Source organism: Vidua chalybeata, chromosome 6, assembly GCF_026979565.1.
Source record: "Vidua chalybeata isolate OUT-0048 chromosome 6, bVidCha1 merged haplotype, whole genome shotgun sequence".
In the NCBI taxonomy this organism is placed as follows: domain Eukaryota; kingdom Metazoa; phylum Chordata; class Aves; order Passeriformes; family Viduidae; genus Vidua; species Vidua chalybeata.
Genome location: NC_071535.1, coordinates 14468667 through 14493550, shown reverse-complemented (window position 1 = coordinate 14493550; position 24884 = coordinate 14468667). Strand labels below are relative to the sequence as shown.

The following is a 24884-nucleotide window of genomic DNA, read 5'->3' as shown; positions in this document are numbered from 1 at the left end:
AATCAATTACCACAAAAGTTGTTTTCCTGTTAACAGCTCAGGGCATATTAACGGGTTACATGGCAAGTGTGTTTCTCAGCCCTAATGACTTGCCTTAATTTTGCTACCAAGTGTTTGGACATAGTCAATATTCTTCATTGCTTGTCTGCTCTGAAAAAATAACTTTTTACCATCTAATTGCCCTGAAATACTTAAGTGCCTTTATTTTAGGTCTGACAAGCATGTAGGCTTATTTTCATGTTCTCACTGAGTTCTCTGGTTCTCTTTAAAAAGTAGGCTAGAAATCTTTGGCAGGAGTTTTCTGGGAGTCTGTCAATACCAGCAAAGTGCATGGAAAACAACCAAGCTTGAGAACATGAAATCGAAGAATTGTACCAAAGAAAATCTCTCCTGAGCTGTCACTAAGAATCCCAGTAAGACCCTGGCAGTGCCTGCATCTAAGAAGGGCAATATTAAAAAGCAGAGCTGGCAGCCTGATCAATAAATTCCTGTCTAATCTGATTTGCACGTCCCTTCTGCAGAAACCAGATCTTCTTACACAGGTTGTTCAATATCCATATTACAGGACTGTGGAAGAAAAAAACACTCATTAGTTACAAGATGCATGTCATCTGTAAGTTAAGGAATCTGTGAGCAAAGGTGGAAAGACAGGAAAGGTAAGGAGCATGGAAAGGGTTTGGATTGTTAATGGTACTGGGTGGTAGGTCAAGCTTGCTTTTTGGCTGAAAGAGTTGAGATGAACACACTGCTCTGTAAAGGGCTGTGGTTCATTATCTGGTTTGGGCTTTTTCTTTGGGATGCTGCTTTTTTCATTTAATAGCTCTGTCAAAGTAATGTTGTCTCTGATGTGACCTGATCATGGCCTCAGTGATTTAACTACTTGAGGCCTTTCCTGGAATCTCCCAGGGAAAGCAGATTTTATTTACATAGAAAACAGGACTAAAATGGCTAAGTGGATTCAGGTTTTATTTTCAACATTTTTTTTCCAATCATTCAGCTTCTGGTTACGCCTTGTTTTTCTGGAAGTAAGGGAGTAGGTCAGGAGCAAAGGGTTTTAGTTCAAAACACCATGGTACTCCATGAAATCCATGGTAGTCATAGAGTGTAACTGAGATGACTGCACAGTGCTGTATGTAATCAACAAGCATTTGCATCTTCCCAATTTTGAGGATTACATCTTAATTGGACTATAGAAATGCTGCCAGAAGAGCAGGCTGCTGGCTTATACTCCCCTTTCAAGAAGAAACAAAACTCTTTAAGGTGCAGGTGGTTATGGTTTATAATTACCTAAGAAGACTCCAAAGGCCAAGTTCAATAAGAATTTTGAAACAACTTTGCCACTAAAAGCAGTTAATTTAGCAAACAACAGGGAAAATTACTTTTTTCTTTTCACTGTTGCAACAGTTTTATATAAAAAAACACAAGACTGCTCCTGCACAGGTACAGGCATGTATGTCTGTATTTATAGTTACATATTGTCCCTCCTAACTTAAAACTTTAATGAGGGACCTACTTAGAATCTTTTAAAGGTGAGCTTCTGTAAAATTTTGCCAGGCATTTAACAGTAAATTAAGTTAAAAGGGCCTTTGGAGCATTGAATTTAAAAAAAAAAAAATTGACTTAAACTTTTTTGGCTTATATAAGCACAGCCTTCAAAGTGCGAAGGATTTTATGTACAATTTAGCCTCAAAACAGTGAAACAAATCTTCACTTTGTAGACTAATGAAAACTGAAATACAGAAGTTATTTGTTACTTGTATGATAATAGCTACAGAGAGAATAAAGTTTTGGAGCCTTTAGTCTAAAACCTATGATCAAGTGAGTGAAAACCACATGCTTTTACAGGGCGTATCTAAACAAGCATTTTAGAACTTTCAAATACACACTACAAGGAGTATCTTTGAAATACTACTTGTTAGATGGGATTTCCCCATTGAATGGTAATACTATGAAATCTACCATTTCTACTCTTTTCCATAATTTCACTTGTCTAAATTCTAAACAGCTCTTCAAGTAATTTTTTTTTCCCTGAAGAAAAGATAGGTATGTTGTGAGAAGCAGCACTTTTTGATTACTTCAAAGAGGATGTGCTCCATGAAGGCCGGATACATATTTAAACCTTCACAGCTCAGGAAAAGAGTAGATTTAGGGCTGGTATTCAAGAATGCATTGTACTGCTGAATTAAAATATACAGATTCTAGTATTCTTCAGTATTTAATTTGTTTACTCATCCATCTGTGATACTTCATGAGAGACAAGCAATAGGATGTGAAAGGAAACAATTGCAAGAATATTGATAGCGTCTGAAAGGAAAGCAAATAAACTAAACACGTTGATGGCAGAGGAAAGCTATGGAGGGTCTTCCCGGGGAGATGCTCTGGGCTGAGCTGCCGGCAGCCGGGCGAGCGACTGAGGCACCCAGGAGATGGTGCTGTTGGACCGGGGAAACGGCACAGCCCTGACCCAGAAGCATCTTTCAATGCGGTCCTCCCTGTTTTCCATCTGTGTTGCATTTTACTCTTTGGGGTCCTCGTTTTCTTTTGGGAGAAGAAGGTGCCGGTGTTAACCAGGCGCGTACCGCGATGCCGTTCCCGGCCAGCCACCCCTGCGCCCTCGGTGGAGATGACGGCAGTGCTTGAAGGCGATGCTTTTCGCCGGGACTGCGTGGCTGGCGAGATGGTAACGCCGAGGCGGGGAGCAGCTTCACAGCTCACTGCCCTCACCGGAGCCACCGCCTGAGCAGCGCTGTGCCCCAGCCGGGCGCCCGCAGCCTCCCGCCTCGCGTGGGGAGCAGCACGCCCGCTCCAGGGCTCCTCGGGGACCCGCCGCCCGCCGGCTTCTCTGCCGGCTTTCCTGCCGGCTTCCCTGCCGGCTTCCCTGCCGGCTTCCCTGCGCCATCCTCGGGCGGCCCGTCCCGCGCACACGTGCCTGGCCAAGGTAAGCGCCAGGGCGGCCCAGCTCGGCGAGGGCGCGCCCGGGGCGACGCGGGGCGGGCGAGGGGCGAGCGGCGCGCAGCTCCCGGGCACCCTCGGCCGTGTGTCGGCACACGGAGCACCCGCCTCCCGCGGCACCTGGGCACCTGTGGGCCCTGTGGGTGCGAAGGTCTGCGGGCGGTTCAGGGTGGGAAGATTGGAGGTGGCAAAGGGAAATCTGGGGTTCTTTCGGTCCAGAGTGTCTCAGCAGAGCAAGAGGTCAGAGGGTCATGGTGGCATTTTCTGTCGATGTACTGTTTTATGAGCATCCTCTCATGTCATTTGGTTCTCTCATGTCAAACCTGGCCAGAAAAGATCAGCAGGAACTGGAACAGGTTAGTGGATACCCTGGGAGTAGCTGTAGCAACATGAAGTCACCAGACTGGGTACTTGAGGAATATTTAATGGAAGGGAACATCAAAGGCCTTTTCCCAGTTGCAGGAGGGCTTCTGTCTCTGAGTATGTCTGCATGTGTAACCAGGCAGTGACCAGGGTTTTTATATGTGGTATAAATCTAATTCCCCAGTTTTTCAGCCTGAGATCTTTTTTATCTGAATGGGTATAACCAAAATAAGATCTTTCTACATGCAGGCAGAGCGGCCAAAAGCAAACCTCCTACAGGTATCCGGGTGGGTTACAAGGCCTCCCTGATTGCAGCCACCATTGAGCTGTGAGTGAGCCATTTTGAGTTTATTGCACCCATTTCTCTGTGGCTGAAGTGAGCATGGCCAGTGGTGGAGGTGAAGTGGCTGGCGAGGAAAGAGCCATCAGAGAAAGGATGGCCTAACCTCCTTTGGAGTAGAACCACTGGGGAGGCCAGTGGTGTAAGGATTTGAGGACTGTCTGTTGTGCTGTATTTTCATCCTCTCTTTTTAAATCATTAACAGCAATTCAATAGCCAGTGGTAGGATCTATTTTATCCCTTTTTTTTTTTTTTTTTTTCTTAACAATGAATGATTTAAAGCTTAGCTGACATTTTGTGGGGGCTTTTGCTACATGAGTAATATTTTGGCATGAGCTGGGTAGGAAAGCAATCTGCTGTCCAGCCATGTTTAGGTGTGTCAGCAGAAGGAAACCAGGAGAAAATACTAAAGAACAGCAATTCAGGAAGGAGTTTACCAAGCCCAAAGCAAGCCTGTTCAAATTTCTTTGCTTTTCATGTGGACTTGAGGTACAATTCAGCTCACTCTGCCAAACAACTGTCAAGTTTTCAGGCAGGAGCTGGATGTTCCTTGGGCCTGAGGAGTGAATACTCTGAGCAGGAGGTGGCTCAGGGCTCAGGCCACAACTTTAACATCGTCCCTAACATCTCTGTCTCAGAAAGATAAACTCTTCCTACATATTGAAGAAGAGTCTCAGGAGGCACCAGACAGTAAGTTACACACTTTGTTTTAGGGACCATTTTGCACTGTGCTCATGGATAAGATGAAGTGCTTAGGATCAGCACACTGACTCAAACCCAAGAGTTTGAGTGCTCTGAGACCCCAAACCACCAAGTTATAGTGTCAGGCCTCCTTTCACCCCAGAAGCATTGCAGTTCTTTTTGAGCCAGAAATCCTGTCCCAACAAGTGGAAAGGTGTGCCCTCTTCCCCTCTAGTTCCCTGCTAGGTGGCCGAGTGCTTCATTTGAGGTGGGCAATGATGGCTTGACCTCCCTGCCATGTAGTCTTTCCATGTCTGGAGGTACTCTAATCACTCCACTGTTGTGGACAAGCAGTTTCCAACACCATGTTGCTACTGGTATGGATTACACACCCCAGGTTTGCCAGGTACTGTCCAATTACTGCCTTTGGAAAGTATTAAAAAAGGGCTAGGTGACTGTTTTCCCAGCTTGGGCCAGAGCTTTAAGTCAGTATGAAATTTCAGATTAAAATGGCACCTTATTTAGGTGCCTACATCCTGATATCCTGATTTTTGGTTCTTAATCAATATGCAGGAAGGACTTCAAGACAAGATTGCATCTGTAGCTGCTATTATATTATATTATATTATATTATATATTATATTATATTATATTATATTATATATTATATTATATTATATTATATTATATTATATTATATTATATTATATTATATTATATTATATTATATTATATTATATTATATTAATGTAATACAGTCCTGTAGCTTAGTGGGAAATAAGTACAAAAAAAGTGTCTGAAATTTCAGAGCATGTGGGTTTTGGTTGTGTTGAGAGGATTTGTCACAAAAGCTCCTGAGGGAAGAGTAGAGGAAGATGCCATGAATTCCACTTAAGAACAATAATAGAGTCTGGAGGGCATTTATGTTGCCAACAACAGTAATACTGGGCAAAGAAAGAGGAAATCAGTACAACTGAGTGTCAGGGAACCCTTCCAAATCTGAAAATCTAACCTTCGTTTTCTGATACATTGGTTTATTAATTAATGTAAAGACTAGATGAAAGGGAAATTAAAACGAAGTATGGTGCACTGCAAAATATTAAAATTATAAAATAAGAGTGCTTCAGGTGTGTCAGTCAGAAGAGTTGGAATAATTAACTGCTAGTTCAGAAATTGGATCACCGAAAATTAAAGGCAGAAATTAAAGATAAGGACATTGCTGAGAATCTAAATGATTTCTTTGCAGTGCTCTTCAGCACACAGAATATCAGAGTGATACCTACTGGGACTTGCTCCTTTCTGGTAATCAAGATGTGTCAGAAGGAAGAGCTGGAACAAATCGATAATTTAAAAAGCAGCAAATCATCAGCTCCAGATGGTATATTGAAAAGTTTTGAAGCAGCTTAGTATGAAATAGCTGAATTGCAGCAAAAATATGCCTTCCTTAATTAAAAACAGCTATTTTGCTGGAGAAGTGGAAGGTAACAGTTGTACCCAGAGTTGAAAACAGGATTGAGATACTTTGAGAAAGCACACACTCTCTATACCCAGATATACACTTCTGTTTTATAAGCTGGTTGAAGACAGAATATAAAGTAGGGAAAAAAAAAAAAAGAAAAATTATAGTATCTAAAGAGCAAAGTTTCTGCAGGAAAGAGTCATGCCTCATCATTAATCTGTTTTAACTCCAACAGGGACATGCTCACAATGGGCAAATAAGAAGGAACCACTGTAATTTAGATCAACCTCAAAGGACCTAGGCAGGATACTGTGAAACAAAGAGAGGTGAGCTTGCTGCAGATCTCTTGTCTGATGAGACTATGCTGGGCTGCATGTCCAAAGGAACCCTGACCACCCTTGACATCTCCATGCTGCATCAGGCCCATGACTTGTTCCTGCTCTATAACAGTTTTATCTCACTCATGTGATGCCAAGCCCTGCTTTCAGCTATCCTGGGAGGTGAGAAACCAATGAGAGGATGAGTGACCCATTTCCAGCCTCTGAGAAAGCTGAGCAGAGGTTGTTTCTGTGTGTCTGTCAGGCTCACAGGTCTGAAAAGGTGAACACTGGTGAGCAAGGTTACACACTGCTTTTAAATTTTAAGTCCTACAGAGGATGGAGAGGTTGCTGTGGGAACTGCAGGAGTCCAGAAACGAGGAGCTGAGGAGCATCAGTGGCAGCTGTGGTGGGAAGCTCTTCCTGTGGGTAGCACCAAGGTAGCATCTTTGTGGTGAAGGCATTCATGGGGAAAGAAAAATATGAACAAAAATTTGAACAAATATGAACAAAAAATATGAGCAAAAAAGACTCTCCAAATTGTTAGGTAAAGGCAGGGGCTAGCTGGCAGAATGTTTTCTACTACTGTCACTCACTAGAAGCAGGTCTAGTACTATTTAAAAAAATTAAAGAAGGAATTTGGTTATAGCAAAACAGAAAATGAATATGACAAAGCATCTCATTTCAGAAGAAGAAATAAGAGGGAATGTATTAATTTTCCCTCCAAATGCTATGCATGAATTAATTAGATACAATATCAATGTCAACACTGTTTAACAACAACCCTGTATGTTTATAGAGAATACTCCGGATGCACTGAGAGGAAAATCTATATCTTTTCCCTTAGAGGGAATCCATAAGAATCCATACCTTTACCCTTAAAAACACAGTTTTTTCCTGTCTTAATTTTATGAAAATTGGAACCATTTGTGGACTTCTTATTGTGTTATTTGTTCCCACATCCTGCTCCAAAGGTATTTCTCTGCTTCTATTCTATCAGTGAAGGTTGACAAACTGACCGTGTCACCATGAAAAAAAATTCAGTAGGATTTTGTGCAATAGCTTAAAAAAACCCAAACAACCAACTACCAAATTTTTAACAAGTATTTCATGTTCAGAACCTTTGTTAATACAAATATACAGTTTTCATCAACTTCAACCAGAGATTCTTTGCTTTTTTACAGAACTATTACCTCCTTCTTTCTCATTTGTTTTTGCCTGTCAGTCCTTCTCTATTTCTTCTGATCTTTTCTATGTATTCTTCCCTCGGTCCTAGGGTCTCCCCTTCCTTGCCTCACTCTCACAGGTGTGTGATGCTGCTGTTGCTCATCTTCTTCTATACCTGCTCCTGCCTCCTCACAGCCTTGTCAGCTCACAGCTGTACCAGCTCTGGTGCCCAGCCAGAGTCAATTATGCCAGCAGAACTAATTAGAAGGCACAAGATGCTGTGCCTCATTCTTGAGATTTGTACAGCTCACCATCACAATGTGCTCTGCTGATTAGGAAATATTGATTTATAGTAACAAAAATTATAACAAAAAAAAAATTTAAAGGCGTCTGGAATAACCCTGCTGTTTTTCTCTTTGGTCTGTTCTGTGCAATTATTTTCACATTAATAACCTCTAGTATACAGCAGTTCTAGGATTTGCTGGGTATTCAGTGGGGAACAGCATCAGCCAGGAAATGCCTGAAGTGCTGTATTTATGGATGATAAACTAGGCTGTAGATTTTAGAAAGAGTGTGTTTTGCCTTTTCCTTTAAATTTTCTTATGCAGTCACATAAGGGAGGAAAGGATAGTGCAGAGGTGCCCAGGACACTTTTAAATTAGCTAATTTAGATGCAAAGTCAGTTTTGCCACGGCAGCATGGAGCAGAGCAGCATGGCTGATTCACTCAGTTCCCCAACAGTCCCGAGGGTCCCACTGCTCAGCTTTTACAATGCTCTTTTCTGCAAGAAAACTCTCCTCTCTCTGATGCCATGGGATGCTGTGGCTCATGTCAACACACAGTAATTCAGCTGCTTGATGTGACAGTTTGCTGATATACAGGCTTGTGGGCTTTTCCACAAGATCCACAATAGAGTTGAATGGCTAACGCTTCAGGGTCGGTAGGTTTGGGTCCTTTCTTTCCATTTATGAAAACACCCATAACTGTCAAAGCTCAAGAGAACTTAAGACCCTACAAAAATCCTGAGCCACTTGCACATCAATGCCATCAGCAAATGCTTCTTTGAGCTGGTTTTCATGTCTGAGACTCAGACCAACATGCAGTGATCTTGTTATTTCTACATCAGCAGAATAGCAGACAGCTCTGACATTTCTTCCCTTACCCAAAACTACTTTGGGCTAGATAAAACAATAAGATCTCAGTGATGGCTGCCCAAAGCAGTTCTCAAAACCACTTTATTCATCATTAAGACAAAGGAAATTGTCCTCAGTTGCAGGATGATGGAGTAGGAAACAGAGATTATAGATACAGTCTTGGGGAAAAGCTTTGTGTTAATTATTGTTAACATCTTGTGAACTCCTCTAAGATGTCCAAGTTGTAACTGTTCATCTGGGCTCCACCTAGCAGAAAGATGTTTCCTGATCATCCTGCCTGCATAAAGCAAATTGTAGCTACATAGTTTGTGGTTATTTTTTTTTCTTCCTGTCCCCTTCCCCCAAGGCTAAAGTGTCTTTAGTCTGGTGGACAAGTTGTTTTTCATTTTTTACCTCACAAAAAAGCTGTAATAGGAGAGTGTAACTTCAAATCTCATGTTGAGGATAATTTACTGTATAGTCTTCTGTTTGGAGAAGCCAAAGTTAAAAGAAAATTAAATCAAATTTTTCTCAGAAGAGGCATATCATTTTGTCTGGTCAGCTATTGTGAGTTTGTTTTCCTGAACTGCTGAGTCCAGCTGGAACTTTAGATGCTTGGTCTCTTTGAAAATCAGGCCTGGGGCTTCCAAATCCAGGCAAAGGGCCATGGTAGTTTATATAGTAACTGGCACAGAGGATGAAATACAGCCTCTCTCTTTCAGAGGGATCTTCTTACTTCAAGGACTTCAGGGACTATGAGCACTGAGCCCTGACTGTTTAAAGTCCTTTCTGCTTTGATGTATTCCACCAGGGAGGGCAGTCTCTAAGTTCAGCACAAAATGATGCAGTCCCAAATAGGACACTGTATCTGAGCCCCCTCTAGATTATTATCTGACACTATTATTTTTTCTTGTGGAGATCATAAAGAGTGCACGATGATGCCCTACAACATATTTTCTAAAGAGTACTAGGAGCTGGTATCCTGAGAATATGACAGGAACCTCTCATAAATAAACCTTGAGGTTTATTAGGTAACCAAATCCATGTTTCAATGTAGTGTAGTGGGGTTAATACTTCATTCTGTTCACTGTCCTGCTTTGATTGGAATTTCAAATGCTAAATCTAATTTGACCACTGTAATTTTAACTCCTGGTTTTTATATGTCCGCTTTTAGTCGACCATGCTATGTTGCCATCTTGCTTTTTTGATTTGGATGTGTCCATTTAGACCTTCTGGAAACAGTTTACTCTATTCTGGCGGACAGAACTTTCCCAGCGAGTCCCAGAGATTGATTTCTAGAAACTTACTTGACTTTGAGATCACATCCTGGAGGATAGTGGTGTTGAACTATAATTGGTTTCTCAGAGTTGATTTTCTCCTCTTATTAGTTCACTGAGCAGATGAGCGATTCACTCACTTAACTCTAGATTGGTTCATGAGATTAAAGAGCCTGTCCTTGCATTCATATTTTAAACATCTCCTGCCATTTCTTTATAAACAGACAGTTGAATGATACTGAGTTTGAACTCAAAGTACTTATTTTCTTTACCACATTGAAGCACAGCTCAGAGCATCCAGAGTCTGGTGTAGCTGTTGAGAAAATACACTGTTCCAAACATGCTGCTTTTGTCGATATGTCCCACTGGAGCTCAGCAAATGTGAATAACCTTTTATTACCATGATAACACAAGTCCATATGCTTTCTGATGAAATTCCAAGAGGCATTTACATTTCTCCTCTGCTTGTAATTCGGGCAGAGCAGACAGGAGGAGACCCTGACCCTTTATATCAGTTTGTACAGGGGCTGTGGTCATGATGCCAGAGCAGGAACTGTGAAACTCTTTAAGCTTTGTTAATGACTCTGCTCGAGATGCTTCCTCCAGGGCTCAGGTTCTGTTCCCCTTATATCAATTACTTAACCTAATTTTTTTAAACAATGAGCTAACACTAATTAACCCACAGAGCAGGGTTTGTCCTCGAGCCTGTTTCTGCAGTGCCAGTGACAAGTGACCAGAGACACTAGGCTTGCTTGTGCTGTGTGTCCTCCTTGGGAAAATGGCTAGCAAGTGATGGGATACATGTGCTGAAAAGCACTTTGCTGTGGTGCTGATATGCCCCAACCTGTGTGTAACACCTGTGTAGGTTTTAACAGGAGTTAGGCAACCACTGACATCTGCATGGAGTTGTCTACATGTGAAATGGCTGTCTGTGCTTGGTTTGTAGTCAATGTGGTCTGTCAGTCCTGCCAGAGTGGTCCAGAGAGGTGTCCAAGCATCAGGGGCTCAGTTCAATTGCTCAAACATACGTGTCTGGTGCCATTTGAGATGCCCTGGAGTAGGTTGGACATCCCCAGAGAGTTGAAGATTTAGTGCAGGACTTTTGCTGTCCTGAAAGCTGAGGCCACACCAGACACCAGCATACAATCAAATCTAGTCGTCTGCTTGAGGGTAGGCTGAAATGCTCTCCAGGGTCTGCTCACTGTATTGGCAGACTCTGCCAGTGACTGCAACGTGCACTCAGCACTCACATGTAGACACCTGGATTGGAAGCACCTTCACCTCCAGCTGCATCCAGTCCCTTATGGCTGAAGATACAAGTCTGGCTCCCAGAGACATTTAGAGTTAAATATGTAGGTAAGCAGCTCCAGAGGGCAAGGTATCCAGCCCATTTTTAATAGCTACTATAGGAGCAAAAGTGCCTTCTGGAAATGCCTTTCATCAAACTGGCTGCAGAGGGACACTAAGCATGTAACTGTTTAACTTTCAGGTTAAGAAAGTGAAAAGTATCCCACCTTTAGATGAGATGTAATCCTTTAAACTCCACTGACCCAGAAACAGTTTTCTCCAGTTACCTGCAGGAAAGGCCATATGGAAGACACAGTAATAACAGTAATGATATTCTGAACCTCAGGAGCATCTTGAATATTTCTGAACTTTGCAAAATATTGACTTAAGGATAGTTGAGTTGGAACTGAGTTATGCACAAGCTAAAAACTTACTGTGTTTTCCTTTTTCCAGATAACATTTTGCACCTTTGCAGGCCAAAAGATCTGTGGAAATGAGCATAGTTTCTCACTCTATTTCCCTGGGCAATTTGAGTCTTCGCCACCTGGGTGGTGTTTTCTTACCCTTTTCTCATATTTTCATTATTTTTGACAGATGAAAAGACCACAGTTTCACTTGGGTTGTTCTGGGAGGCATACAAACCATGATGGCTGCTATGGGATTGATTGGAGAAGTTTAGTGTGGGAGTAATGACATTTTCAAATTAAGGCTGGCTGACCCAGATGCTCTTTATAGAGGTATCTCATTTAGAAGCTTAAGTGAATTATATAGCCAAAGTTTTAAAAGGAGATGTGAGGGGAAAAACTGGGACAACGAAAAAAGTGCAGCAACAGTGAAAGTCTGAAAAGTGCAATAGGCTCTTTATAAATCCACAATTCATCACCCTGGGGACATTTGAAAGTGGAAGTAATTGTAGAAAAGTAAAAGGTAAGTCTTCAATGGATGTTGACTAAGTTAATTCCAGTGGGATTAATTTTACTTACATCAATGAGCATCCAACTCTCACCAGTGTAGGTTGATGGCTCTGGTGAGAAGGTAATAGTGTCAACTTGATATATCATTAAACAATATTATTTTGTCTCTATAATTGTCCAAAATCTCATATTTTGCAGCTGTTTTGATTAGATTCAGCTTTTTATCTGTACCTAGGTGGTGTGAATGACTGAAATTTTGAGCAGAGTCCACTTGTTTATTCTTATTTCCATATGGAAAAATGCACATTTATTAATCAAGTAGAGTCCATAGAGGTATTGAGATGCAAGGGCTAAGCAGATCTTGGCAGCCAGCAGTTTCCTCATGATCACTATTCTGTGCGTAGATCCCTGCAGAGGGGCATGTGTATTTATTTGGACTTCTAAGGAGATCAAGCAACAAAAGGACACTGACAAATTGATGTGTGTTTCATGTGGTGCCTTTTTGATAAAGACCCTAAATGGCCTTACAATGTGTAATGAAGAGAGGGTTCAAAACAAATGTGATGCCAGGAGCAGTACCAGGGTGCTGCAGTCCAGCACAGGTGGGGGATTTGCACAGGAGCCCTGTGGCAAAAGCAGGAACAGTGCTGAGATCACTGGGTCTCACCTCTTCACAAAGACAAGGCTCCCTAAGGCAGTCACCTACACACTCCAGGTTTCCCTTCACACATGCTGCCTGCTGCAGTCAGGAGTGCTGCATAAAGCTATTATTGCTCTGTGCAAACAAACTGCAATGCCATCACTACTTGATCTGCTAGGTTTAGGGCATGACTGCAGCATGAGCCCAGAAGTGAGCTCCACTCCTCTGGGGCCAGCCAGCTGCTGTGCTCATGTTCATTTGAGGAATCCTCTCCTGTTGGATGCCATGTGGCCCCCTGTGGTCAGCCATACCTAGTGGTGGACCCAGCTGTGTTCTCTGTATCTCACTGTCATGACCTGGATCTTGGAACAGAGCAGAGATTATTTTGCTGGATGAATAGTATCCAGTGCTCTTTGGGGAAACACCTGGGAGGGTGTCACATCCTAGAGAAGCTGCTGAAGGCAAGTGCCCAGAGGAAGGTGACAGGGATACTTTTGGTATCCTGAAGTGGGAGATAACTTAAATAGGTTTTGCAATGTAATTGAAAGTGTGATACTTCAAGTGAATTCCTCCATCCATGTGCTTCCTTCAGCTCAGCTCTCTGTACTTCTTTCTTTGAACCAGAACCAACATCTCTTAGTTGCAAATTTTCATAGGCAAAATTTGATTAAAATAACCAGAAATTAAGGACCTCTGCCTTCACAGCCACTTCTACTGCTTCTTGTGATTGTTTGAGTTGATTTTTACCATCCCTTTGCTCCTCCAGATGCTGTCACAGCTTTAATACATCAGTACAAAGCTAAGGCAACCTCACCAGTCAATAATCCTGCCTCTGGGCAGCAGGTGCCTCAGCAGATGCTATTTGCTGGAAGGAGAGATTTCGCTTGGGTTAGGCTGATGGGAAGAGCAGCTGATGTTGGCAGTGGGACTGGAGGAAGATGATGGTCCCATGCACATTGGGGTTGGCTAATGCTGAGGGACAGTAGAAAGTGTCCCTCATCTTATTAGTGAGCCCACATTCACTATTAGTTTGGATCATGACAGGAAAAGAAACTCCTATGTAGAAGACACGTCTTGTCCTTTGCTTATGTAAGTCAGAGCTATGGCTTCTGGGCTCTCACTGAATGCCTCCTTTTCTCTGTACTTTTCCAGCTCATTTGATACAGTTTTGAATTGTGGGTTGTTGGAGGTTTTTTAAGGTTTTTTTTTTTTAAAAAGATATATTAATTACCCAAATGCTTGGTGGAGAGCAATGCTTATGTCAAAAGGTTTAAGCTTTGGGTTTAATTTGGATGAATGCCTGAAATTTAGCTCTGAATCAGTGGCAGTCTTTGAATTTATAAATAATAATATCCACCTGAGATTCTGGTGCAAAGCAAGAGCAAGACTTTTATTCTGTTCAGGTTCCTCATCTCTGCTTATCACTATAGCAAATTAGGCCTTTTCAGGCAAGCAACAAGTGGTATGACTAACAGCCTCGTAGTGCTTATTCTTTCTTCCCAGCAGTTTCAGAGAGAACAGCCAAGGCCTGGCCATTCCAGCCAAGGACTTAAAAAAATGTTTGATATTTTTGAAGACTCTTTCAAATTTTAATACAAATTATTTTTGTTTGGGAATTTGTCTGCTCTTGGCTGGCCCAGATTAACCAAGTATAGAGAACAAGTTCAGGATCCTTCCCATTGCCCAGAACTGCAGGGTGAGTGAGAGTCTGTAACAAGTATTTAACCACAGAAGTCAGTGCCTGTGAACAAAGTGATCAAATAAGACAAATTGGAGTGATAAATCAGCTGAAGGCATGACAATAGGATAGGAATAACACTTTAGTTATGATAAAATTGTAGAGGTTAAAATGTTCTTGCATTTAGAAATTAGGAAATTATGTTTTCTTGCCATCTTGAATAGGATTTAGAAATGACATTGAACAGGTAAGTGAAACCCGGATTTAGGATTTTGTATATGATAAAATTAGGTAGCTCAGCAGGGATTTTTTCTGACTAATTGGTAGGACTGTGAGTAGAAATATCTGTGCTATTGTGTGCTGTGTAAGCAAGCACGTCTGCTTACTGCACTCGCTCTTCCCCGAGATTGTGTTCTGATACATGTTTGCTGATTCCAGTTCCAACACAGATAAAGTCATGTTGCAATCTCTTGCCAACAGGAGGTCTGGGTGGACTTGGGAATTTTCACCTTATGGTAAAGTCAGAAATATCACCAAGGCAGGGCATTTTGTGCTAGTTGGAGGATTCTGTTTCTAGTGTAAAGAAAGACAAGACAGACACAATGTCACCTTTGTGACTCCCATCACACTTGGTCTGAGCACAGGGCTGAAGGTATCCAGCTGTGCTGTAGTCTGCAGGAATTCTCACCTGCTAAAGGTGAGCAGAATGGGAAGCTTCTTTTCTAAACCACCCATGACTGAATACTGTTAGTATTTAATACTTGTATTGAATCTCAGATAATTGCTAAAGTGCTGAACTGCTGTCCCAACTTATCCACATGCAATTAATAATATTGATCACCCTACACTGACCTTGAGAGTTAATAACCGTTTTTTTCTTTAGTTTCCCTTGATGAATGGTGCTTTCTACATGCCAACTTATAATTTTGTCAAGATGTCAGATCACAGGGTCTGAACCTGCAGACATTGAAATGCAAACAGTGCTTTCTTGTGATTTTCTTGTGCAATGTTTTTTTTCTTTGGGACCTATAAGAATATTTATGTCTAGGCTGAGAAAAATAAGTACATTTTTATTTTTACAGGATTTTGCCTGGGGGAAGCCTATACAAATATTTGTGTAATAGCCAAATTACTTGAAATCCAGGTAGGATACCTGCACAAAGATTTGAGGCTCCAAAAGTCAGGCCTTATTTTCTCCATCAAATAATTGGGTGGTTCTTTTCTTCATCTAATGATAAAGTGTTTCTGTTTTCCTGAAAAATCCTTTCCCAAAGTAAACACCCTGGTTAAGAGACAGTGAGATAATTGAGGCAATTTATTTGTCTCATCTTATTTGGAGAGACCCTTATAAGTTTTTTGCTCTAGGTAATCTGAACAACATCTTTTTCCCGATTACCTTGAACAAACTGAAGAATTTATTTATGGTTATCTTTTACTAATAGGCTCCCCTGCTTACCTAATCCTCATCTTATTAGTATTATCTGATAATGAATCAACAATACTGCTCCTGTTTTGCATGACATTTTTTTCTTAGGCTCCTGCTGTACTATGTACCCTTTTGTTTGTGCATATCCCTCTGCTAAGATCCCTAGCAGAGGGATCAGAACCAATGCAGGTCTGGAAGCAGAGAATGTAGCAAAAAGGTTCTGCCAAAATCTTTGAAATATTTTTATTCTTTGCTGCTGAGAAAATCAAACAGATCTGGAATGTGTGAAGTGGCACTCCCAACTCAGAGCTTGGCATCACTGAGGAAAGCTTTGCAGTGCTGTATTACTCAAGAGACATGTGGGGAGGGATTCTGGGGAAAGAAATCCACCTCCACATTGGTTTTCTCACACCAGCACTAACACTCATTGCTGGAGCAGTATGTGGGAACGGTGTGTGATAATCTCACTGCTCCTTCTGCAGAACAAATGGAGCACATTGTCCCACAACACCCAGCACTCAGCACTTTAGCTGATTTACCTTCCCCACTGACACATATAACTGCCCCCTTCCTTTGGACAACTGGCATCATCTGAAGACACCTTATCTTTGTAAAAAATATCTTGACAAACTCTTCAAACACTGCCTCTTCTCTGCATTTGTACTCATTCACCTCTCCCCCCATTACATCCTCAGCTGAAGCAGATTATTGCAAAATCCATTTAAAAAACACAGCAGTTTTATACTGAAAGATATCTAGAGGGCAGCAAATCCAGAGGGAAATCTCATCCTTCAGTGCAAACAAAACTTCCTCTTTAATTTCTGAAAAATCAAACACAGTTACATAAAGGAGTTTTTTTCTTCTCTTCACAAAGCAGCAAGAATAATAAGGTATCTCTATAAGGTTGAGATATAATCATACCTGGGAGCAATTTTTTAATTTGATTAAAGCTTTCAGTACTGGGCAAAGCCTCTAAGTTCAGGTGTGAGTTATGAAGAAACTGCTTGACCATACTTAATCCCATCTGAAAGCAAATGTATTTTTAGAGTATTGCTGTGTGACATGGAATGCTCCTGAGTTATTAGTGTATAACTATGCTTGTTGTAAGGATATATTTAATTTGGTATTAAGATTGTGTTATTGATTGCAATTTCGTTCTCCTTCATGTTTGGTTCAAATTGTAGTCGGCCAAACAGCAGCTGGGTTCCACTTAACTGTTGGCAATAGAAATCAAGGCTTCTGTGACATCTTGCTTTATTGCATACTGCCTTCTTCAGCACATTTTGACACATTTTGAGAAGTGTTTCTGCAATTACCCTTCCTAAATTAAATCTCCCAACTGTTGATATATAGCGTAATAGGGATGTTGGAAACCCCTATCTCTTGTCCCTAACATCTTATGTTTGGCACTCGAGATTTGGAACTTGGCCACCAAGAAGTTATCAGAATGCTTTAAAAAAAGGAAAAATTTTAAAATAGCCATGCTAATGGTTTGAGTTTTTACTCAATTTTTGAAACTTTTCACCTAAATTGTGCATGGAAAAATGGCATCTGCATATTGAAAGATGCAAGTAGAGGCAAATCAGTCCAGATTTTTATGGATGCTGTCAGTAACGATGGGGAAAACTAGACAGCCTCCTTTGAGCACATTTGGGAGTACCAGTGTCTAAATGTCAGAAGGGACATCTCCCATTCCCCACTTTCTGAAGATGCAAAATGGGGTTAATGAACTGACCTCCGTTGGTCTGGCGTTTACTTTCACATTTATTGGTGAAAAATGTGGTATGATAATGGGTGATTCTTGTGGTCAAGGGGCAATATATTTGCATTGAAATAGCATAGGATGTATACAGGAGAGAGTATTGGGACTGTGTGATGACTTTTTTTGCTGGAGACTATGCCTGAAATGAGAAGGATTTATGTGGTACCTGATAGCATTTATGGCAAAGGCCATACAAGAACACAAGCAATTTCCTGCTAATTGCTTTTCTTATGACGTACAACCCCCTTTTCCAGTCTCATACGTGTGGTGATTTTGCACAGCTAGTATTTCATTAGCATTGAAATAGCAGGGAATTTTTGTCACTAGAATAGTCAGTCATTACTGACTACCCAAAATGAATGCATCACCTTCTTAATTATCTCTGCTATCTCTGAACATCTCCGTGTTTCCTCTGCAGGAAGGGAAGGTTCCCTTTCTTCCTTCATCTTCACTAGAGTGTTCCTTTTGGCTGGGGTTATAACGTGACCTCTGGGTGGTTTTCTAAAGCAGCTGCAGGTTTTGAGGTGCTGGTTCAGAACGATGGGCTGCCAAAGCCAGCTCACCTGCTGCTGTTAAGGGTCATAGAATGGGTAGGGTTGGAAGGGACCTTAAAGGCCATCCAACTCCAACCCCTCTGGCATGGGGGATCCTGCTGGCCTTCAAGGCTGCATTTAATAGCAATATATGACTGCTTCCTTGCTTGTTTGTTTGGTATTGTGTACCCTGCCCTGTGAGTAGTGGCTATATCTGAGCCATGAGAGGTTAAACTCTTTTGGACTCCTTTGGTTGCTCAGAAAACTCTCGCTGCCCTGGGCTTCATAGATGAAATATAAACACCATTTACATCTACTTAAAATCTGAATTGAACTTGAAATTTCTGTTCAGTCCGGTGGTGAATGTAGCTACTGTTAAATTGCTCCATTAAGTGTAAAGCAAAGTTTAATATGCTGTGTTTTACTTTTGTAAAATGCTTCTAAGCACTGGTAATGTTCCTTTTTATTGTGTTCCTTTGACTTTATAGAAAACTGAAAACTTTGTCCCAATTAAAAAAAAAAAAAAAAAAAAGGATTAAAATACTCATGGAAGAAACACAAAGGTTCAAAAAAGAGAGAAGAAAGGAAGAACATTATCAGGAAGAATTAAGAGGAACAACACTGTAGCAACTTGCTGTTTTGCCTTTTCCTTTCCAAAGGAAAAAGGTGCTCGAAGAGCTTGTTCAAAGAGCCCCACTAAGCAGATTACCTCAACTACTTGTGGAAAAGACTACAAATGCAATCCAGAAAGGCAATTACTTTTTTTTTTTCCTTCATTCAGATAGAATTTTTCAGCTTCTAATATGGAGTTAATTGCCTCTTTTTTTTTTCCCTCCATTTTTATTGTAATGGTCCCTTGCATAGGTTTAGTCATCCTTGAGGGCAGCTGCTCCAAGTATACAGCAATTGCCAGATGATTACCTCTTTAATGTTTTCACTGAGTACTTTGCTGGTTAACCTCCTTAACTGGAGAGCTGCTTATTGTTATTTATGTCTTGTCAGCATAGAGGTTCATTAAGCATCGGTAAATGACATGTTTTCATATCTGCTGACACTAGAAATGCAATATGATCAATTGCAAATTGACTTCAGTGCAGCAATAGAGTGCATTTAACACACATCAGTGGATCATTTGTACAAGCAGAGCTCGAATTTTTATGGCTGTTTATGTCTCTAATACCCAAGTATAAATTCTCCCAAGCCAAGCGATTCTTAGTAAAACCAAATGCAAAACTCTGTCCAACAAGTGACCGTGTATCCAGGCTGGGTCTCAGCACAGGAAGTTTTTGGATGGCAGGAAGCTGAAAGTGGTGAAGTTGCCTCAGCTATGCCAGGAGGCACAGATGGGCTGGGGCATCTCTTGTGAGCATTCCCTCCCCTGCCTCAGGCTGCTCCAAGAGCTGCTCCCCAGCGCTTTCCCTCACTTGCTGGCTTGCACTGGCAGGGGGCTTAGGGACCTTGGCAAGAAGTCAAAAACACCTGTGGCTTTGATTTTAGCCCGTGGGAGAGGCTGCCAACTCTATATGAGGAATTACAAGCCAAAAGGGTTTGAGTAGTGTAATAGGTGAATTGACACAGGGTGGAAAAGTAGAATTTTGGGATTCAGGGGTCAAGATGGAGGAATTTGGGTGTGTCCTAGCCTTCTTTTCCTTCTTCTTGTCCTCCATGTCTTGGTGTGATGGTGACACTTTTCTATTGGTTTAAGGTAGAGATTCACAGTCTAAAATAGATGACGGGAATTGGTACAAAATTGTAAACATACAACATGTAGTTTTGAGTATATAATGTGGGAGCCGCCTGAGGCTCGGGACACAGTGCTGTGGTGGACTTGCTAGGCAGAGCTCAGCAGGTCAGAGAAAGAATGTTATCGATAAGAAGAAATAAACAACCTTGAAAGTGCAATCGGACACATTCCAGACTCCTTCTTTGGCTGTGTTGGGCTAAGGGAACGAGGACTCTCACAATCTTGGGGTCATTCCAAAGAAAAGCAGACCCCAGCAGTGACTGTAGCCCTCCAGGTTGTCTTCTGCCCAAAACTGTTCTTTCACATTGTGCTGCTTGTCCCTCACTGGAGTACAGGCTCTCCATCTTATTTCCTTCTGACCAAAATTTCTAGGAATTACTGATATTTCTGTGGTTCTGGGACTGCTCCTGTCTGTACCAGTGTACTTGGATTGGAGTATGTCACCTTCACAGACATCTCTGAATTTCTAGACCTTTATCTTAAGAAATTTGTCTCAATAGCAGAGATGAAATTTTCAGCTCTGCAGATCCAGGCAGATTATACTGTAAAGATTTGCATTCAGAGCTAGGGAAAGCATATAGTTGTTAAAAAAAAAAAAAAAAAAAAAAAAAAACCACCAAAAAACCCAAAAAAACCCAAACAAAAAACCCACAAAAACCCAACCCCCCCCCAAAAAAAACCAAAAAAGGCAAAAAAAAACCACCACCCCTCCAAAACCAACCAACCATCCAACCCAAAAACAACATAAAACAAACAAACAACAACAAAAAAAAATCCCCAACAACAAGAACAAAACAACTCCATAACCTCAGAAGAAAAAAAAAAAAAAAAAAGCTTTTTGAGAAAAGGTTTTCATTACAAAGCATCATCCGGTTTCAATTTAAGAAAACACTGTAAAATAAAAGAAAACCATGAATTCAGGCAGCAGCCCTGGGAGCATTCAGTGCTGATTTACTATGCCAGGACATATCTCCTGTAGAGTTAGATTATTATTTTTCTCTACTGTTCTGTCACACATTATTTCATGTCTGAGATTCCTCACTAGTAAATGAGCAAAGGCAGAAAGGATTTACTCACATTAAATCCATTATTTTATGTACTGGAGAAAAAAAAAACAGCCTTGCGTTGGAATCTCTTTGGGAAGGAAGTAAAATCTTACATTGTTTTAATTGGGGTAGCTTTGGCAATTTATAATCTATACATAAGTCAAAACATTTTGACATTCATCTGGAGTATCTGACTCTCAGCTTATGCTTTTCTTCTGTTGGAATATTTGCAATATGCTCATGGCTTTATATGCTACAATAACTTTCTTGTTTTGTCTTATGAAAATGAAATTAAACTTCAGATTGTCTTTTCTGTACAGAAAAGATGGGAGCTTCTGATATAATCTGTTTGATTAGTGACCTTCCTGAAGAAAACTGTCATCTTCCTTGTTATAGTTATTCTCACTAAATATCCACAACCATATTTGTTCATGGGCAGCTGAAGTACTGCTTGTGTTTGCTCTCTGTTGATTGGAACATGTGAAACAGCCTTGTTTTAGCACTCTGAATAACAGAATGCTGAATTAATGTTATGGCCCCCTAACAAAATTGCTTTGATGTAAGATTCTAATATCCTTATTTTGTTACAGAGCCATAATACTTGTTTAGTATTCTGTTATTCATGTGCTGAAATGATATTGTTGATGTTAGTAGGAGTCCGTGCTGGGGTAGTCAGACGAATTAAGGCAAATTTCAGTCCAAGTTTAAGACCATAAGATGGAACAGGTAGCAGAGCTGGTCATTTCAATCTTTGTTATCAACATGCGGATTGTCCCTGCACCTTTTTACTGACTTTGCTGTTTTTTATCACAGTGCAAGGCCAGATCCTGCCTTGGGGAAGTCTGCAGTGTACTGGTAGCACAGGCTGAAAATTGTGTCTTCATAAGGTGTATTTTTAAAAAAAGAGCACCTGTTGGTCACAAAATAGGAATTTTTGTTTAAGGAAAGCAATGATAAACTTGAAAAGGATAGAAAGATGAAGAAAAATGGGCTAAGAGGGGTTTGAGTTTAAGCACAATGTGGTGATTTCACTAAAATCTTGATAATTTAACCAAATTCTGCTTGTGCACACAAGTATGAACAACAATTGAAAGAAAAGAAGAAAGAAAGAACAACTGCTCCATGTGTCTTCAGATAGTACATACATTCTTTATAAAATTCATGTGGAGCCATAAGTATATAAAATATGGTATGCACTAAGCCAATAATAACCAAACAATCTGAGATCATGTGAAGTTTTCCTATTTCTCTTAAATCAAAACATATTTTTATTTCAAGAACATTGAACAATAATTTATAGAGAACTGTAACTCTGGATGATGATGCCCACTAACGATAAAATGCAAGAAAACAAATCACAGAGCTCTTCAGAATGATCTCTTAAAATCTGCTGGAGACATGTTGGGGTCAGGCTTTCTCAGAGGCACTGCAGACTCCATTTCTGCCATCTCTGGCTATCCAAAGAGCAGTGCCAGGCTGTAAGACATAGAAATGCTTTTCCTCCAGACTGCCTCAAGATCCCAGGCGCTGTGCAGACAGAGAAAACTGCCTCTGACATCCTCTGCAGAAACCATCGTGGTCCAGCAAAGGGGTGGGGGCAGAGATGTATCACTGCCCAGCTTGCTGTGTGTGTTCAGACACTGCTGCTCATCCCAGAGCTACAGCCAGAACCACTGGCCCAGCCAGGGGTGCAGGAGGACGTGGAGCTGGAGCCAAGAAGAAGGCTGTGGTCCTGCTCTGCATGGCTCCTCTGGTTTTGATAGACAGGTATCTGAGTATTAATGTTACACATAGTTGCAAAGTTGAGGAAGAAAATTGACCAGAAATACCAAAAGGACCAGTATTTCATTAAGGAGGAGAGATTTATTGACTGTCTAGACTGAAGCTAGTTTTGTATTCACACTTTAAAACTTTTAATTAAGGTTTACACTTACACTGTCTAGCCATTCCCAGGTTAGTTTTATGAAAACATTAACCTTGACATTTTGACAACTTTTTTCCTTTCATTTAGTCTCTCATTTAAAATTGTTTTCATTGTCTGTGGTTTAGTGATTCCCTTGGTCCACTTACACAACCAAGCCCTTTGAAGAGTGACAGCTCAGCATGCCCAGTGGCAGCTCCCAGCACAGCATTTAATTCTCAGTTCAAGCTGAGCAGTGGAGCTCTACCTCTGTGGCACTGCACCAGCATCACACCGGGTTTTGCAGACAGAGATGTGAAGTTTGCCTCCACACCTGCACAGTGCACCTGTGAGAACAACACCGTGGTGCCTTCACAGCTTGTGGCTGGCAGAGGATGTGGGGCTCTCCCTCACCTTTGTGCCTTGGCAAGAAGCTCCTGCTGTCCCTCCTGCCATCACATGCACACACAAGTCCTGTACCTCCCAGGGCAGTCCGTTTCTCTCGAAGATGCTTCAGCTTCTGCATGGGAGACCCTGAGCAGCTCCCAGTAGCTTCTCTCCTGTGCTGGGATCAAGCAGTACAGCATGCAAAGATGCCTGACAGTGCCACGTGTTGATTTGGAAAGTCCAAGTTCAGTACTGTTGTATCAGGAAATGCCCCAAATCACCTAAGAACTCACTGCAAGACATACTTAAACCTTTCTGCCCCGGCTCTCTGAAGATATTTAGGCAGAAATGTATGGAAACTGTGTATGTTTACAGTGATGCATGGAGGTGCTGTGAAAGTCTTACAGGAATGTTTCCATGGCTCACACCAATAAAGAAAACCTTAAATTTTGCCGGTGTATTTCTTCTCAGCTGCTTTTCTCTGCAGAGTTGCTGTGGTTATTAACTCATTGGAGCTCACAGGGGATGAGGCAAGACATTTGGGTGTTAATGGCAGCGCTTTGATAGACAAGTAGAGAGAGAGGGAAGTTGTAACATCTCTTCAACTCTTAAGAAAGTAATTACCTTCACCTCTGCATCCCTGCATATCTTTGTTTAAGCCTGCATTGTTTTGGGGAAATTCCATTCCAATCCACTGACTGCATGTGAGAAACTGGTCTTTCAATTTTACTGGAAAAAAGGAAAATGAAGGATTTTGTTTTTTGAAACAACAGAGAAAAACTGGTAAGATGGCATAATTCAGACCAAGCTCCTATGGAAGGAAGGAAATGTTGCTGAGAGAAATGCTGCTGAAAGAAATTGCCAGAGAACAGAAATGCCTGCAGAGAAGCAGGAATGTAAATAGTGTGGTTGTGCCCAACCTTTCCTGTAAAAGATTCCTGAGTGTCCTGCTTCTCTTTCAAGTATTGTCCAGCATGTTGACTGGATAAACTGAGTGCACTCTCTGGTTCCAGTGGTAGGAGTTCAAGATGAGATGACTGAGTTGCTTGCTCTTACCAAAGGTGACTTTCTAACTCGTGTGTGGATCAGAAACTAAACATTTTACAAAGCAGGGCTACCCAAAATGTGAGAGATTCTGCCTCATGTAAGGCCAAGGGGAAAAGAAGGCTGGGACTGCATTTTTAATACTGTTTGGGAATCCAGGTTCCCAAGACAAGCAGTGCACATCCTTGTGAGCACGAGGGAACAGTGAGGAGAGTGTGTGACCCTGTGTCACCATTTCCCTGCTGGAGATGGTGACAACATGTTTATAGCAGGAACACAGCCCCTGTTCCCAGGGTGGGGTGAGGCAACGGGGACCTGAGGAACCAAACAAACACCACTTGTACTCCTGAACAGCAAATACATTTCTCTGTTTGCATTAAGTGAGCATCTGAGGATTAACTGGAAAAGGATAAATGTGGGATTTTGGTACTGGAATCAGGGTTTAGAGAAATCTGATGAAGTAGTGTATAGGCTTGACATAAAATAGGCCTGGTAATGAAACTGATAAGGGAAACACTCTTGGGAATCCTGAAATAGAATTTCTCATTGATCTCTTCTGGCACTGAGAAAGAAAATTGCAGGTCTACAGATTGACAAGCACTATGTGAAGAAAAAAATTAGATTACACTCAGGTGATAATCCCAAATCAAAAGGAGTTCAGAAGAAAGAGAAGTGTCTAAGCCTTTTTGTTTAACTGAACTTTACAATCATGGATTTTATTCCCTGAGGACATGACTGTATTGATTATTTCAAAAATTAAATTTAAAAGGAAAAAAAAAAACAACCCAGGAGAACATATACACTGAGTTATCAATGAATTGCTTTCTTTGCCAT

At 41.2% G+C, this 24884-nt stretch overlaps 1 protein-coding gene across 3 annotated transcripts in view; it reads left to right on the top strand.

Moving 5' to 3' along the window:
• Positions 1 to 2526: 2526 nt before the first annotated feature.
• Positions 2527 to 24884, top strand: part of LOC128789538 (protein TUNAR) — a 161809-nt gene continuing 139451 nt past the window's right edge. For all 3 annotated transcript variants that reach the window (XM_053945639.1, XM_053945638.1, XM_053945644.1), the window contains exon 1: positions 2527 to 2938. The gene's annotated coding sequence lies outside the window, so the exon portion shown is untranslated. The remainder of the gene's footprint in view (positions 2939 to 24884) is intronic.